At 38.6% G+C, this 14,556-nt stretch overlaps 5 non-coding genes across 5 annotated transcripts; all 5 read right to left on the reverse strand.

Moving 5' to 3' along the window:
* Positions 1-1,036: 1,036 nt before the first annotated feature.
* On the reverse strand, positions 1,037-1,109 carry TRNAE-CUC (transfer RNA glutamic acid (anticodon CUC)). Its single transcript has one exon. It is a non-coding gene; the product is annotated as a tRNA-Glu (tRNA).
* A 4,820-nt stretch (positions 1,110-5,929) lies between these two features.
* On the reverse strand, positions 5,930-6,002 carry TRNAE-CUC (transfer RNA glutamic acid (anticodon CUC)). Its single transcript has one exon. It is a non-coding gene; the product is annotated as a tRNA-Glu (tRNA).
* A 2,295-nt stretch (positions 6,003-8,297) lies between these two features.
* Positions 8,298-8,370, reverse strand: TRNAT-CGU (transfer RNA threonine (anticodon CGU)). The gene has a single exon. It is a non-coding gene; the product is annotated as a tRNA-Thr (tRNA).
* Positions 8,371-10,317: 1,947 nt separating this feature from the next.
* TRNAE-CUC (transfer RNA glutamic acid (anticodon CUC)) lies at positions 10,318-10,390 on the reverse strand. Its single transcript has one exon. It is a non-coding gene; the product is annotated as a tRNA-Glu (tRNA).
* Positions 10,391-11,677: 1,287 nt separating this feature from the next.
* TRNAK-CUU (transfer RNA lysine (anticodon CUU)) lies at positions 11,678-11,750 on the reverse strand. The gene has a single exon. It is a non-coding gene; the product is annotated as a tRNA-Lys (tRNA).
* Between the last annotated feature and the right edge of the window lie 2,806 nt (positions 11,751-14,556).

The following is a 14,556-nucleotide window of genomic DNA, read 5'->3' on the forward strand; positions in this document are numbered from 1 at the left end:
AAAAGCACTACAATTTTAGTTGTTTTTGCCCAACGTGGGGCACGAACCCACGACCCTGAGATTAAGAGTCTCATGCTCTACCGACTGAGCTAGCCGGGCTCCTTTGGATACCTCTAGTTTTCTTCCCTATCCCTGCACTGCCGTTTTCCACAGATAGGATGCTGTGTAATCATAGGCTCTGGTGGAGTTTGGAAAGAAAATACACATCAGCCAGAGGCAGAAATAGTCTAAGAAAGTATCAAACACAATTACCAGTCAATATCAGAACGCATTGAAGAATATCAGGAAATAGCCGATTAAACCTGTGTGGAGAAAAGTCTTATTTGTGTTTTCTCCACTTTATTTTATAGTAAGATGATACATACTTTTTCTTTTACAGTGAATACATTAAGGTGTGGTATTGCCCCATTACACATCATCCAGACATGCATTCATATATTGCATGTTAACAATCAAAATATTGCAAATATTGTAAAGAGACTTTCAATTTCTATTTTTTTGGTCAAAAAGCACAAAAATTTTAGTTGTTTTCGCCCAACGTGGGGCTCGAACCCACGACCCTGAGATTAAGAGTCTCATGCTCTACCGACTGAGCTAGCCGGGCTCCTTTGGATGCCTATAGTTTTCTTCCCTATCCCTGCACTGCCGTTTTCCACAGATAGGATGCTGTGTAATCATAGGCTCTGGTGGAGTTTGGAAAGAAAATACACATCAGCCAGAGGCAGAAATAGTCTAAGAAAGTATCAAACACAATTACCAGTCAATATCAGAACGCATTGAAGAATATCAGGAAATAGCCGATTAAACCTGTGTGGAAAAAAGTCTTATTTGTGTTTTCTCCACTTTATTTTATAGTAAGATGATACATACTTTTTCTTTTACAGTGAATACATTAAGGTGTGGTATTGCCCCATTACACATCATCCAGACATGCATTCATATATTGCATATTAACAATCAAAATATTGCAAATATTGTAAAGAGACTTTCAATTTCTATTTTTTTGGTCAAAAAGCACTAAAATTTTAGTTGTTTTCGCCCAACGTGGGGCTCGTACCCACGACCCTGAGATTGAGAGTCTCATGCTCTACCGACTGAGCTAGCCGGGCTCTTTTGGATGCCTATAGTTTTCTTCCCTATCCCTGCACTGCCGTTTTCCACAGATAGGATGCTGTGTAATCATAGGCTCTGGTGGAGTTTGGAAAGAAAATACACATCAGCCAGAGGCAGAAATAGTCTAAGAAAGTATCAAACACAATTACCAGTCAATATCAGAACGCATTGAAGAATATCAGGAAATAGCCGATTAAACCTGTGTGGAAAAAAGTCTTATTTGTGTTTTCTCCACTTTATTTTATAGTAAAATGATACATACTTTTTCTTTTACAGTGAATACATTAAGGTTTGGTATTGCCCCATTACACATCATCCAGACATGCATTCATATATTGCATGTTAACAATGAAAATATTGCAAATATTGTAAAGAGACTTTCAATTTCTATTTTTTTGGTCAAAAAGCACTAAAATTTTAGTTGTTTTCGCCCAACGTGGGGTTCGCACCCACGACCCTGAGATTAAGAGTCTCATGCTCTACCGACTGAGCTAGCCGGGCTCCTTTGGATGCCTATAGTTTTCTTCCCTATCCCTGCACTGCCGCTTTCCACAGATAGGATGCTGTGTAATCATAGGCTCTGGTGGAGTTTGGAAAGAAAATACACATCAGCCAGAGGCAGAAATAGTCTAAGAAAGTATCAAATACAATTACCAGTCAATATCAGAACGCATTGAAGAATATCAGGAAATAGCCGATTAAACATGTGTGGAAAAAGTCTTATTTGTGTTTTCTCCACTTTATTTTATAGTAAGATGATACATACTTTTTCTTTTACAGTGAATACATTAAGGTGTGGTATTGCCCCATTACACATCATCCAGACATGCATTCATATATTGTATGTTAACAATGAAAATATTGCAAATATTGTAAAGAGACTTTCAATTTCTATTTTTTTGGTCAAAAAGCACTAAAATTTGAGTTGTTTTCGCCCAACTTGGGGCTCAAACCCACGACCCTGAGATTAAGAGTCTCATGCTCTACCGACTGAGCTAGCCGGGCTCCTTTGGATGCCTATAGTTTTCTTCCCTATCCCTGCACTGCCGTTTTCCACAGATAGGATGTATTTTTTTGGTCAAAAAGTCCTACAATTTTAGTTGTTTTCGCCCAACGTGGGGCTCCAACCCACAACCCTGAGATTAAGAGTCTCATGCTCTACCGACTGAGCTAGCCTGGCTCCTTTGGATACCTATAGTTTTCTCCCCTATCCCTGCACTGCCGTTTTCCACAGATAGGATGCTGTGTAATCATAGGCTCTGGTGGAGTTTGGAAAGAAAATACACATCAGCCAGAGGCAGAAATAGTCTAAGAAAGTATCAAACACAATTACCAGTCAATATCAGAACGCATTGAAGAATATCAGGAAATAGCTGATTAAAACTGTGTGGAAAAAAGTCTTATTTGTGTTTTCTCCACTTTATTTTATAGTAAGATGATACATACTTTTTATTTTACAGTGAATACATTAAGGTGTGGTATTGCCCCATTACACATCATCCAGACATGCATTCATATATTGCATGTTAACAATCAAAATATTGCAAATATTGTAAAGAGACTTTCAATTTCTATTTTTTTGGTCAAAAAGCAATAAAATTTTAGTTGTTTTCGCCCAACGTGGGGCTCGCACCCACGACCCTGAGATTAAGAGTCTCATGCTCTACCGACTGAGCTAGCCGGGCTCTTTTGGATGCCTATAGTTTTCTTCCCTATCCCTGCACTGCCGTTTTCCACAGATAGGATGCTGTGTAATCATAGGCTCTGGTGGAGTTTGGAAAGAAAATACACATCAGCCAGAGGCAGAAATAGTCTAAGAAAGTATCAAACACAATTACCAGTCAATATCAGAACGCATTGAAGAATATCAGGAAATAGCCGATTAAACCTGTGTGGAAAAAAGTCTTATTTGTGTTTTCTCCACTTTATTTTATAGTAAAATGATACATACTTTTTCTTTTACAGTGAATACATTAAGGTTTGGTATTGCCCCATTACACATCATCCAGACATGCATTCATATATTGCATGTTAACAATGAAAATATTGCAAATATTGTAAAGAGACTTTCAATTTCTATTTTTTTGGTCAAAAAGCACTAAAATTTTAGTTGTTTTCGCCCAACGTGGGGTTCGCACCCACGACCCTGAGATTAAGAGTCTCATGCTCTACCGACTGAGCTAGCCGGGCTCCTTTGGATGCCTATAGTTTTCTTCCCTATCCCTGCACTGCCGCTTTCCACAGATAGGATGCTGTGTAATCATAGGCTCTGGTGGAGTTTGGAAAGAAAATACACATCAGCCAGAGGCAGAAATAGTCTAAGAAAGTATCAAATACAATTACCAGTCAATATCAGAACGCATTGAAGAATATCAGGAAATAGCCGATTAAACATGTGTGGAAAAAGTCTTATTTGTGTTTTCTCCACTTTATTTTATAGTAAGATGATACATACTTTTTCTTTTACAGTGAATACATTAAGGTGTGGTATTGCCCCATTACACATCATCCAGACATGCATTCATATATTGTATGTTAACAATGAAAATATTGCAAATATTGTAAAGAGACTTTCAATTTCTATTTTTTTGGTCAAAAAGCACTAAAATTTGAGTTGTTTTCGCCCAACGTGGGGCTCAAACCCACGACCCTGAGATTAAGAGTCTCATGCTCTACCGACTGAGCTAGCCGGGCTCTTTTGGATGCCTATAGTTTTCTTCCCTATCCCTGCACTGCCGTTTTCCACAGATAGGATGCTGTGTAATCATAGGCTCTGGTGGAGTTTGGAAAGAAAATACACATCAGCCAGAGGCAGAAATAGTCTAAGAAAGTATCAAACACAATTACCAGTCAATATCAGAACGCATTGAAGAATATCAGGAAATAGCCGATTAAACCTGTGTGGAAAAAAGTCTTATTTGTGTTTTCTCCACTTTATTTTATAGTAAAATGATACATACTTTTTCTTTTACAGTGAATACATTAAGGTTTGGTATTGCCCCATTACACATCATCCAGACATGCATTCATATATTGCATGTTAACAATGAAAATATTGCAAATATTGTAAAGAGACTTTCAATTTCTATTTTTTTGGTCAAAAAGCACTAAAATTTTAGTTGTTTTCGCCCAACGTGGGGTTCGCACCCACGACCCTGAGATTAAGAGTCTCATGCTCTACCGACTGAGCTAGCCGGGCTCCTTTGGATGCCTATAGTTTTCTTCCCTATCCCTGCACTGCCGTTTTCCACAGATAGGATGTATTTTTTTGGTCAAAAAGTCCTACAATTTTAGTTGTTTTCGCCCAACGTGGGGCTCGAACCCACAACCCTGAGATTAAGAGTCTCATGCTCTACCGACTGAGCTAGCCGGGCTCCTTTGGATACCTATAGTTTTCTCCCCTATCCCTGCACTGCCGTTTTCCACAGATAGGATGCTGTGTAATCATAGGCTCTGGTGGAGTTTGGAAAGAAAATACACATCAGCCAGAGGCAGAAATAGTCTAAGAAAGTATCAAACACAATTACCAGTCAATATCAGAACGCATTGAAGAATATCAGGAAATAGCTGATTAAACCTGTGTGGAAAAAAGTCTTATTTGTGTTTTCTCCACTTTATTTTATAGTAAAATGATACATACTTTTTCTTTTACCGTGAATACATTAAGGTTTGGTATTGCCCCATTACACATCATCCAGACATGCATTCATATATTGCATGTTAACAATGAAAATATTGCAAATATTGTAAAGAGACTTTCAATTTCTATTTTTTTGGTCAAAAAGCACTAAAATTTTAGTTGTTTTCACCCAACGTGGGGTTCGCACCCACGACCCTGAGATTAAGAGTCTCATGCTCTACCGACTGAGCTAGCCGGGCTCCTTTGAATGCCTATAGTTTTCTTCCCTATCCCTGCACTGCCGCTTTCCACAGATAGGATGCTGTGTAATCATAGGCTCTGGTGGAGTTTGGAAAGAAAATACACATCAGCCAGAGGCAGAAATAGTCTAAGAAAGTATCAAATACAATTACCAGTCAATATCAGAACGCATTGAAGAATATCAGGAAATAGCCGATTAAACATGTGTGGAAAAAAGTCTTATTTGTGTTTTCTCCACTTTATTTTATAGTAAGATGATACATACTTTTTCTTTTACAGTGAATACATTAAGGTGTGGTATTGCCCCATTACACATCATCCAGACATGCATTCATATATTGTATGTTAACAATGAAAATATTGCAAATATTGTAAAGAGACTTTCAATTTCTATTTTTTTGGTCAAAAAGCACTAAAACTTTAGTTGTTTTCGCCCAACGTGGAGCTCAAACCCACGACCCTGAGATTAAGAGTCTCATGCTCTACCGACTGAGCTAGCCGGGCTCTTTTGGATGCCTATAGTTTTCTTCCCTATCCCTGCACTGCCGTTTTCCACAGATAGGATGCTGTGTAATCATAGGCTCTGGTGGAGTTTGGAAAGAAAATACACATCAGCCAGAGGCAGAAATAGTCTAAGAAAGTATCAAACACAATTACCAGTCAATATCAGAACGCATTGAAGAATATCAGGAAATAGCCGATTAAACATGTGTGGAAAAAAGTCTTATTTGTGTTTTCTCCACTTTATTTTATAGTAAGATGATACATACTTTTTCTTTTACAGTGAATACATTAAGGTGTGGTATTGCCCCATTACACATCATCCAGACATGCATTCATATATTGTATGTTAACAATGAAAATATTGCAAATATTGTAAAGAGACTTTCAATTTCTATTTTTTTGGTCAAAAAGCACTAAAATTTTAGTTGTTTTCGCCCAACATGGGGCTCAAACCCACGACCCTGAGATTGAGAGTCTCATGCTCTACCGACTGAGCTAGCTGGGCTCCTTTGGATGCCTATAGTTTTCTTCCCTATCCCTGCACTGCCGTTTTCCACAGATAGGATGTATTTTTTTGGTCAAAAAGTCCTACAATTTTAGTTGTTTTCGCCCAACGTGGGGCTCGAACCCACAACCCTGAGATTAAGAGTCTCATGCTCTACCAACTGAGCTAGCCTGGCTCCTTTGGATACCTATAGTTTTCTCCCCTATCCCTGCACTGCCGTTTTCCACAGATAGGATGCTGTGTAATCATAGGCTCTGGTGGAGTTTGGAAAGAAAATACACATCAGCCAGAGGCAGAAATAGTCTAAGAAAGTATCAAACACAATTACCAGTCAATATCAGAACGCATTGAAGAATATCAGGAAATAGCTGATTAAACCTGTGTGGAAAAAAGTCTTATTTGTGTTTTCTCCACTTTATTTTATAGTAAGATGATACATACTTTTTCTTTTACAGTGAATACATTAAGGTGTGGTATTGCCCCATTACACATCATCCAGACATGCATTCATATATTGCATGTTAACAATCAAAATATTGCAAATATTGTAAAGAGACTTTCAATTTCTATTTTTTTGGTCAAAAAGCAATACAATTTTAGTTGTTTTCGCCCAACGTGGGGCTCGCACCCACGACCCTGAGATTAAGAGTCTCATGCTCTACCGACTGAGCTAGCCGGGCTCTTTTGGATGCCTATAGTTTTCTTCCCTATCCCTGCACTGCCGTTTTCCACAGATAGGATGCTGTGTAATCATAGGCTCTGGTGGAGTTTGGAAAGAAAATACACATCAGCCAGAGGCAGAAATAGTCTAAGAAAGTATCAAACACAATTACCAGTCAATATCAGAACGCATTGAAGAATATCAGGAAATAGCCGATTAAACCTGTGTGGAAAAAAGTCTTATTTGTGTTTTCTCCACTTTATTTTATAGTAAAATGATACATACTTTTTCTTTTACAGTGAATACATTAAGGTTTGGTATTGCCCCATTACACATCATCCAGACATGCATTCATATATTGCATGTTAACAATGAAAATATTGCAAATATTGTAAAGAGACTTTCAATTTCTATTTTTTTGGTCAAAAAGCACTAAAATTTTAGTTGTTTTCGCCCAACGTGGGGTTCGCACCCACGACCCTGAGATTAAGAGTCTCATGCTCTACCGACTGAGCTAGCCGGGCTCCTTTGGATGCCTATAGTTTTCTTCCCTATCCCTGCACTGCCGTTTCCACAGATAGGATGCTGTGTAATCATAGGCTCTGGTGGAGTTTGGAAAGAAAATACACATCAGCCAGAGGCAGAAATAGTCTAAGAAAGTATCAAATACAATTACCAGTCAATATCAGAACGCATTGAAGAATATCAGGAAATAGCCGATTAAACATGTGTGGAAAAAGTCTTATTTGTGTTTTCTCCACTTTATTTTATAGTAAGATGATACATACTTTTTCTTTTACAGTGAATACATTAAGGTGTGGTATTGCCCCATTACACATCATCCAGACATGCATTCATATATTGTATGTTAACAATGAAAATATTGCAAATATTGTAAAGAGACTTTCAATTTCTATTTTTTTGGTCAAAAAGCACTAAAATTTGAGTTGTTTTCGCCCAATGTGGGGCTCAAACCCACGACCCTGAGATTAAGAGTCTCATGCTCTACCGACTGAGCTAGCCGGGCTCTTTTGGATGCCTATAGTTTTCTTCCCTATCCCTGCACTGCCGTTTTCCACAGATAGGATGCTGTGTAATCATAGGCTCTGGTGGAGTTTGGAAAGAAAATACACATCAGCCAGAGGCAGAAATAGTCTAAGAAAGTATCAAACACAATTACCAGTCAATATCAGAACGCATTGAAGAATATCAGGAAATAGCCGATTAAACCTGTGTGGAAAAAAGTCTTATTTGTGTTTTCTCCACTTTATTTTATAGTAAAATGATACATACTTTTTCTTTTACAGTGAATACATTAAGGTTTGGTATTGCCGCATTACACATCATCCAGACATGCATTCATATATTGCATGTTAACAATGAAAATATTGCAAATATTGTAAAGAGACTTTCAATTTCTATTTTTTTGGTCAAAAAGCACTAAAATTTTAGTTGTTTTCGCCCAACGTGGGGTTCGCACCCACGACCCTGAGATTAAGAGTCTCATGCTCTACCGACTGAGCTAGCCGGGCTCCTTTGGATGCCTATAGTTTTCTTCCCTATCCCTGCACTGCCGTTTTCCACAGATAGGATGTATTTTTTTGGTCAAAAAGTCCTACAATTTTAGTTTTTTTCGCCTAACGTGGGGCTCGAACCCACAACCCTGAGATTACGAGTCTCATGCTCTACCGACTGAGCTAGCCTGGCTCCTTTGGATACCTATAGTTTTCTCCCCTATCCCTGCACTGCCGTTTTCCACAGATAGGATGCTGTGTAATCATAGGCTCTGGTGGAGTTTGGAAAGAAAATACACATCAGCCAGAGGCAGAAATAGTCTAAGAAAGTATCAAACACAATTACCAGTCAATATCAGAACGCATTGAAGAATATCAGGAAATAGCTGATTAAACCTGTGTGGAAAAAAGTCTTATTTGTGTTTTCTCCACTTTATTTTATAGTAAGATGATACATACTTTTTCTTTTACAGTGAATACATTAAGGTGTGGTATTGCCCCATTACACATCATCCAGACATGCATTCATATATTGCATGTTAACAATCAAAATATTGCAAATATTGTAAAGAGACTTTCAATTTCTATTTTTTTGGTCAAAAAGCAATAAAATTTTAGTTGTTTTCGCCCAACGTGGGGCTCGCACCCACGACCCTGAGATTAAGAGTCTCATGCTCTACCGACTGAGCTAGCCGGGCTCTTTTGGATGCCTATAGTTTTCTTCCCTATCCCTGCACTGCCGTTTTCCACAGATAGGATGCTGTGTAATCATAGGCTCTGGTGGAGTTTGGAAAGAAAATACACATCAGCCAGAGGCAGAAATAGTCTAAGAAAGTATCAAACACAATTACCAGTCAATATCAGAACGCATTGAAGAATATCAGGAAATAGCCGATTAAACCTGTGTGGAAAAAAGTCTTATTTGTGTTTTCTCCACTTTATTTTATAGTAAAATGATACATACTTTTTCTTTTACAGTGAATACATTAAGGTTTGGTATTGCCCCATTACACATCATCCAGACATGCATTCATATATTGCATGTTAACAATGAAAATATTGCAAATATTGTAAAGAGACTTTCAATTTCTATTTTTTTGGTCAAAAAGCACTAAAATTTTAGTTGTTTTCACCCAACGTGGGGTTCGCACCCACGACCCTGAGATTAAGAGTCTCATGCTCTACCGACTGAGCTAGCCGGGCTCCTTTGAATGCCTATAGTTTTCTTCCCTATCCCTGCACTGCCGCTTTCCACAGATAGGATGCTGTGTAATCATAGGCTCTGGTGGAGTTTGGAAAGAAAATACACATCAGCCAGAGGCAGAAATAGTCTAAGAAAGTATCAAATACAATTACCAGTCAATATCAGAACACATTGAAGAATATCAGGAAATAGCCGATTAAACATGTGTGGAAAAAAGTCTTATTTGTGTTTTCTCCACTTTATTTTATAGTAAGATGATACATACTTTTTCTTTTACAGTGAATACATTAAGGTGTGGTATTGCCCCATTACACATCATCCAGACATGCATTCATATATTGTATGTTAACAATGAAAATATTGCAAATATTGTAAAGAGACTTTCAATTTCTATTTTTTTGGTCAAAAAGCACTAAAACTTTAGATGTTTTCGCCCAACGTGGGGCTCAAACCCACGACCCTGAGATTAAGAGTCTCATGCTCTACCGACTGAGCTAGCCGGGCTCTTTTGGATGCCTATAGTTTTCTTCCCTATCCCTGCACTGCCGTTTTCCACAGATAGGATGCTGTGTAATCATAGGCTCTGGTGGAGTTTGGAAAGAAAATACACATCAGCCAGAGGCAGAAATAGTCTAAGAAAGTATCAAACACAATTACCAGTCAATATCAGAACGCATTGAAGAATATCAGGAAATAGCCGATTAAACATGTGTGGAAAAAAGTCTTATTTGTGTTTTCTCCACTTTATTTTATAGTAAGATGATACATACTTTTTCTTTTACAGTGAATACATTAAGGTGTGGTATTGCCCCATTACACATCATCCAGACATGCATTCATATATTGTATGTTAACAATGAAAATATTGCAAATATTGTAAAGAGACTTTCAATTTCTATTTTTTTGGTCAAAAAGCACTAAAATTTTAGTTGTTTTCGCCCAACATGGGGCTCAAACCCACGACCCTGAGATTGAGACTCTCATGCTCTACCGACTGAGCTAGCCGGGCTCCTTTGGATGCCTATAGTTTTCTTCCCTATCCCTGCACTGCCGTTTTCCACAGATAGGATGTATTTTTTTGGTCAAAAAGTCCTACAATTTTAGTTGTTTTCGCCCAACGTGGGGCTCGAACCCACAACCCTGAGATTAAGAGTCTCATGCTCTACCAACTGAGCTAGCCTGGCTCCTTTGGATACCTATAGTTTTCTCCCCTATCCCTGCACTGCCGTTTTCCACAGATAGGATGCTGTGTAATCATGGGCTCTGGTGGAGTTTGGAAAGAAAATACACATCAGCCAGAGGCAGAAATAGTCTAAGAAAGTATCAAACACAATTACCAGTCAATATCAGAACGCATTGAAGAATATCAGGAAATAGCTGATTAAACCTGTGTGGAAAAAAGTCTTATTTGTGTTTTCTCCACTTTATTTTATAGTAAGATGATACATACTTTTTCTTTTACAGTGAATACATTAAGGTGTGGTATTGCCCCATTACACATCATCCAGACATGCATTCATATATTGCATGTTAACAATCAAAATATTGCAAATATTGTAAAGAGACTTTCAATTTCTATTTTTTTGGTCAAAAAGCAATAAAATTTTAGTTGTTTTCGCCCAACGTGGGGCTCGCACCCACGACCCTGAGATTAAGAGTCTCATGCTCTACCGACTGAGCTAGCCGGGCTCTTTTGGATGCCTATAGTTTTCTTCCCTATCCCTGCACTGCCGTTTTCCACAGATAGGATGCTGTGTAATCATAGGCTCTGGTGGAGTTTGGAAAGAAAATACACATCAGCCAGAGGCAGAAATAGTCTAAGAAAGTATCAAACACAATTACCAGTCAATATCAGAACGCATTGAAGAATATTAGGAAATAGCCGATTAAACCTGTGTGGAAAAAAGTCTTATTTGTGTTTTCTCCACTTTATTTTATAGTAAAATGATACATACTTTTTCTTTTACAGTGAATACATTAAGGTTTGGTATTGCCCCATTACACATCATCCAGACATGCATTCATATATTGCATGTTAACAATGAAAATATTGCAAATATTGTAAAGAGACTTTCAATTTCTATTTTTTTGGTCAAAAAGCACTAAAATTTTAGTTGTTTTTGCCCAACGTGGGGCTTGTACCCACGACCCTGAGATTAAGAGTCTCATGCGCTACCGACTGAGCAAGCCAGGCTCCTTTGGATGCCCATAGTTTTCTTCCCTATCCCTGCACTGCCGTTTTCCACAGATAGGATGTATTTTTTTGGTCAAAAAGCACTACAATTTTAGTTGTTTTCGCCCAACGTGGGGCTCGAACCCACGACCATGAGATTAAGAGTCTCATGCTCTACCAACTGAGCTAGCCGGGCTCTTTTGGATGCCTATAGTTTTCTTCCCTATCCCAGCACTGCCGTTTTCCACAGATAGGATGTATTTTTTTGGTCAAAAAGCACTACAATTTTAGTTGTTTTCGCCCAACGTGGGGCTCGAACCCACGACCCTGAGATTAAGAGTCTCATGCTCTACCGACTGAGCTAGCCGGGCTCCTTTGGATGCCTATAGTTTTCTTCCCTATCCCTGCACTGCCGCTTTCCACAGATAGGATGCTGTGTAATCATAGGCTCTGGTGGAGTTTGGAAAGAAAATACACATCAGCCAGAGGCAGAAATAGTCTAAGAAAGTATCAAACACAATTACCAGTCAATTTCAGAACGCATTGAAGAATATCAGGAAATAGCCGATTAAACATGTGTGGAAAAAAGTCTTATTTGTGTTTTCTCCACTTTATTTTATAGTAAGATGATACATACTTTTTCTTTTACAGTGAATACATTAAGGTGTGGTATTGCCCCATTACACATCATCCAGACATGCATTCATATATTGCATGTTAACAATGAAAATATTGCAAATATTGTGAAGAGACTTTCAATTTCTATTTTTTTGGTCAAAAAGCACTACAATTTTAGTTGTTTTCGCCCAACGTGGGGCTCGAACCCACGACCCTGAGATTAAGAGTCTCATGCTCTACCGACTGAGCTAGCCGAGCTCCTTTGGATGCCTATAGTTTTCTTCCCTATCCCTGCACTGCCGCTTTCCACAGATAGGATGCTGTGTAATCATAGGCTCTGGTGGAGTTTGGAAAGAAAATACACATCAGCCAGAGGCAGAAATAGTCTAAGAAAGTATCAAACACAATTACCAGTCAATATCAGAACGCATTGAAGAATATCAGGAAATAGCCGATTAAACATGTGTGGAAAAAAGTCTTATTTGTGTTTTCTCCACTTTATTTTATAGTAAGATGATACATACTTTTTCTTTTACAGTGAATACATTAAGGTGTGGTATTGCCCCATTACACATCATCCAGACATGCATTCATATATTGCATGTTAACAATGAAAATATTGCAAATATTGTGAAGAGACTTTCAATTTCTATTTTTTTGGTCAAAAAGCACTAAAATTTTAGTTGTTTTCGCCCAACGTGGGGCTCAAACCCACGACCCTGAGATTAAGAGTCTCATGCTCTACCGACTGAGCTAGCCGGGCTCCTTTGGATGCCTATAGTTTTCTTCCCTATCCCTGCACTGCCGTTTTCCACAGATAGGATGTATTTTTTTGGTCAAAAAGTCCTACAATTTTAGTTGTTTTCGCCCAACGTGGGGCTCAAACCCACGACCCTGAGATTAAGAGTCTCATGCTCTACCGACTGAGCTAGCCGGGCTCTTTTGGATGCCTATAGTTTTCTTCCCTATCCCTGCACTGCCGTTTTCCACAGATAGGATGCTGTGTAATCATAGGCTCTGGTGGAGTTTGGAAAGAAAATACACATCAGCCAGAGGCAGAAATAGTCTAAGAAAGTATCAAACACAATTACCAGTCAATATCAGAATGCATTGAAGAATATCAGGAAATAGCCGATAAAACCTGTGTGGAAAAAAGTCTTATTTGTGTTTTCTCCACTTTATTTTATAGTAAGATGATACATACTTTTTCTTTTACAGTGAATACATTAAGGCGTGGTATTGCCCCATTACACATCATCCAGACATGCATTCATATATTGCATGTTAACAATCAAAATATTGCAAATATTGTAAAGAGACTTTCAATTTCTATTTTTTTGGTCAAAAAGCACTAAAATTTTAGTAGTTTTCGCCCAACGTGGGGCTTGTACCCACGACCCTGAGATTAAGAGTCTCATGCGCTACCGACTGAGCAAGCCAGGCTCCTTTGGATGCCCATAGTTTTCTTCCCTATCCCTGCACTGCCGTTTTCCACAGATAGGATGTATTTTTTTGGTCAAAAAGCACTACAATTTTAGTTGTTTTCGCCCAACGTGGGGCTCGAACCCACGACCCTGAGATTAAGAGTCTCATGCTCTACCGACTGAGCTAGCCGGGCTCTTTTGGATGCCTATAGTTTTCTTCCCTATCCCAGCACTGCCGTTTTCCACAGATAGGATGTATTTTTTTGGTCAAAAAGCACTACAATTTTAGTTGTTTTCGCCCAACGTGGGGCTCGAACCCACGACCCTTTGATTAAGAGTCTCATGCTCTACCGACTGAGCTAGCCGGGCTCCTTTGGATGCCTATAGTTTTCTTCCCTATCCCTGCACTGCCGCTTTCCACAGATAGGATGCTGTGTAATCATAGGCTCTGGTGGAGTTTGGAAAGAAAATACACATCAGCCAGAGGCAGAAATAGTCTAAGAAAGTATCAAACACAATTACCAGTCAATATCAGAACGCATTGAAGAATATCAGGAAATAGCCGATTAAACATGTGTGGAAAAAAGTCTTATTTGTGTTTTCTCCACTTTATTTTATAGTAAGATGATACATACTTTTTCTTTTACAGTGAATACATTAAGGTGTGGTATTGCCCCATTACACATCATCCAGACATGCATTCATATATTGCATGTTAACAATGAAAATATTGCAAATATTGTGAAGAGACTTTCAATTTCTATTTTTTTGGTCAAAAAGCACTAAAATTTTCGTTGTTTTCGCCCAACGTGGGGCTCAAACCCACGACCCTGAGATTAAGAGTCTCATGCTCTACCGACTGAGCTAGCCGGGCTCCTTTGGATGCCTATAGTTTTCTTCCCTATCCCTGCACTGCCGTTTTCCACAGATAGGATGTATTTTTTTGGTCAAAAAGTCCTA

Source organism: Ambystoma mexicanum, chromosome 4q, assembly GCF_040938575.1.
Source record: "Ambystoma mexicanum isolate Mex_15411 chromosome 4q, UKY_AmexF1_1, whole genome shotgun sequence".
In the NCBI taxonomy this organism is placed as follows: Eukaryota; Metazoa; Chordata; class Amphibia; order Caudata; family Ambystomatidae; genus Ambystoma; species Ambystoma mexicanum.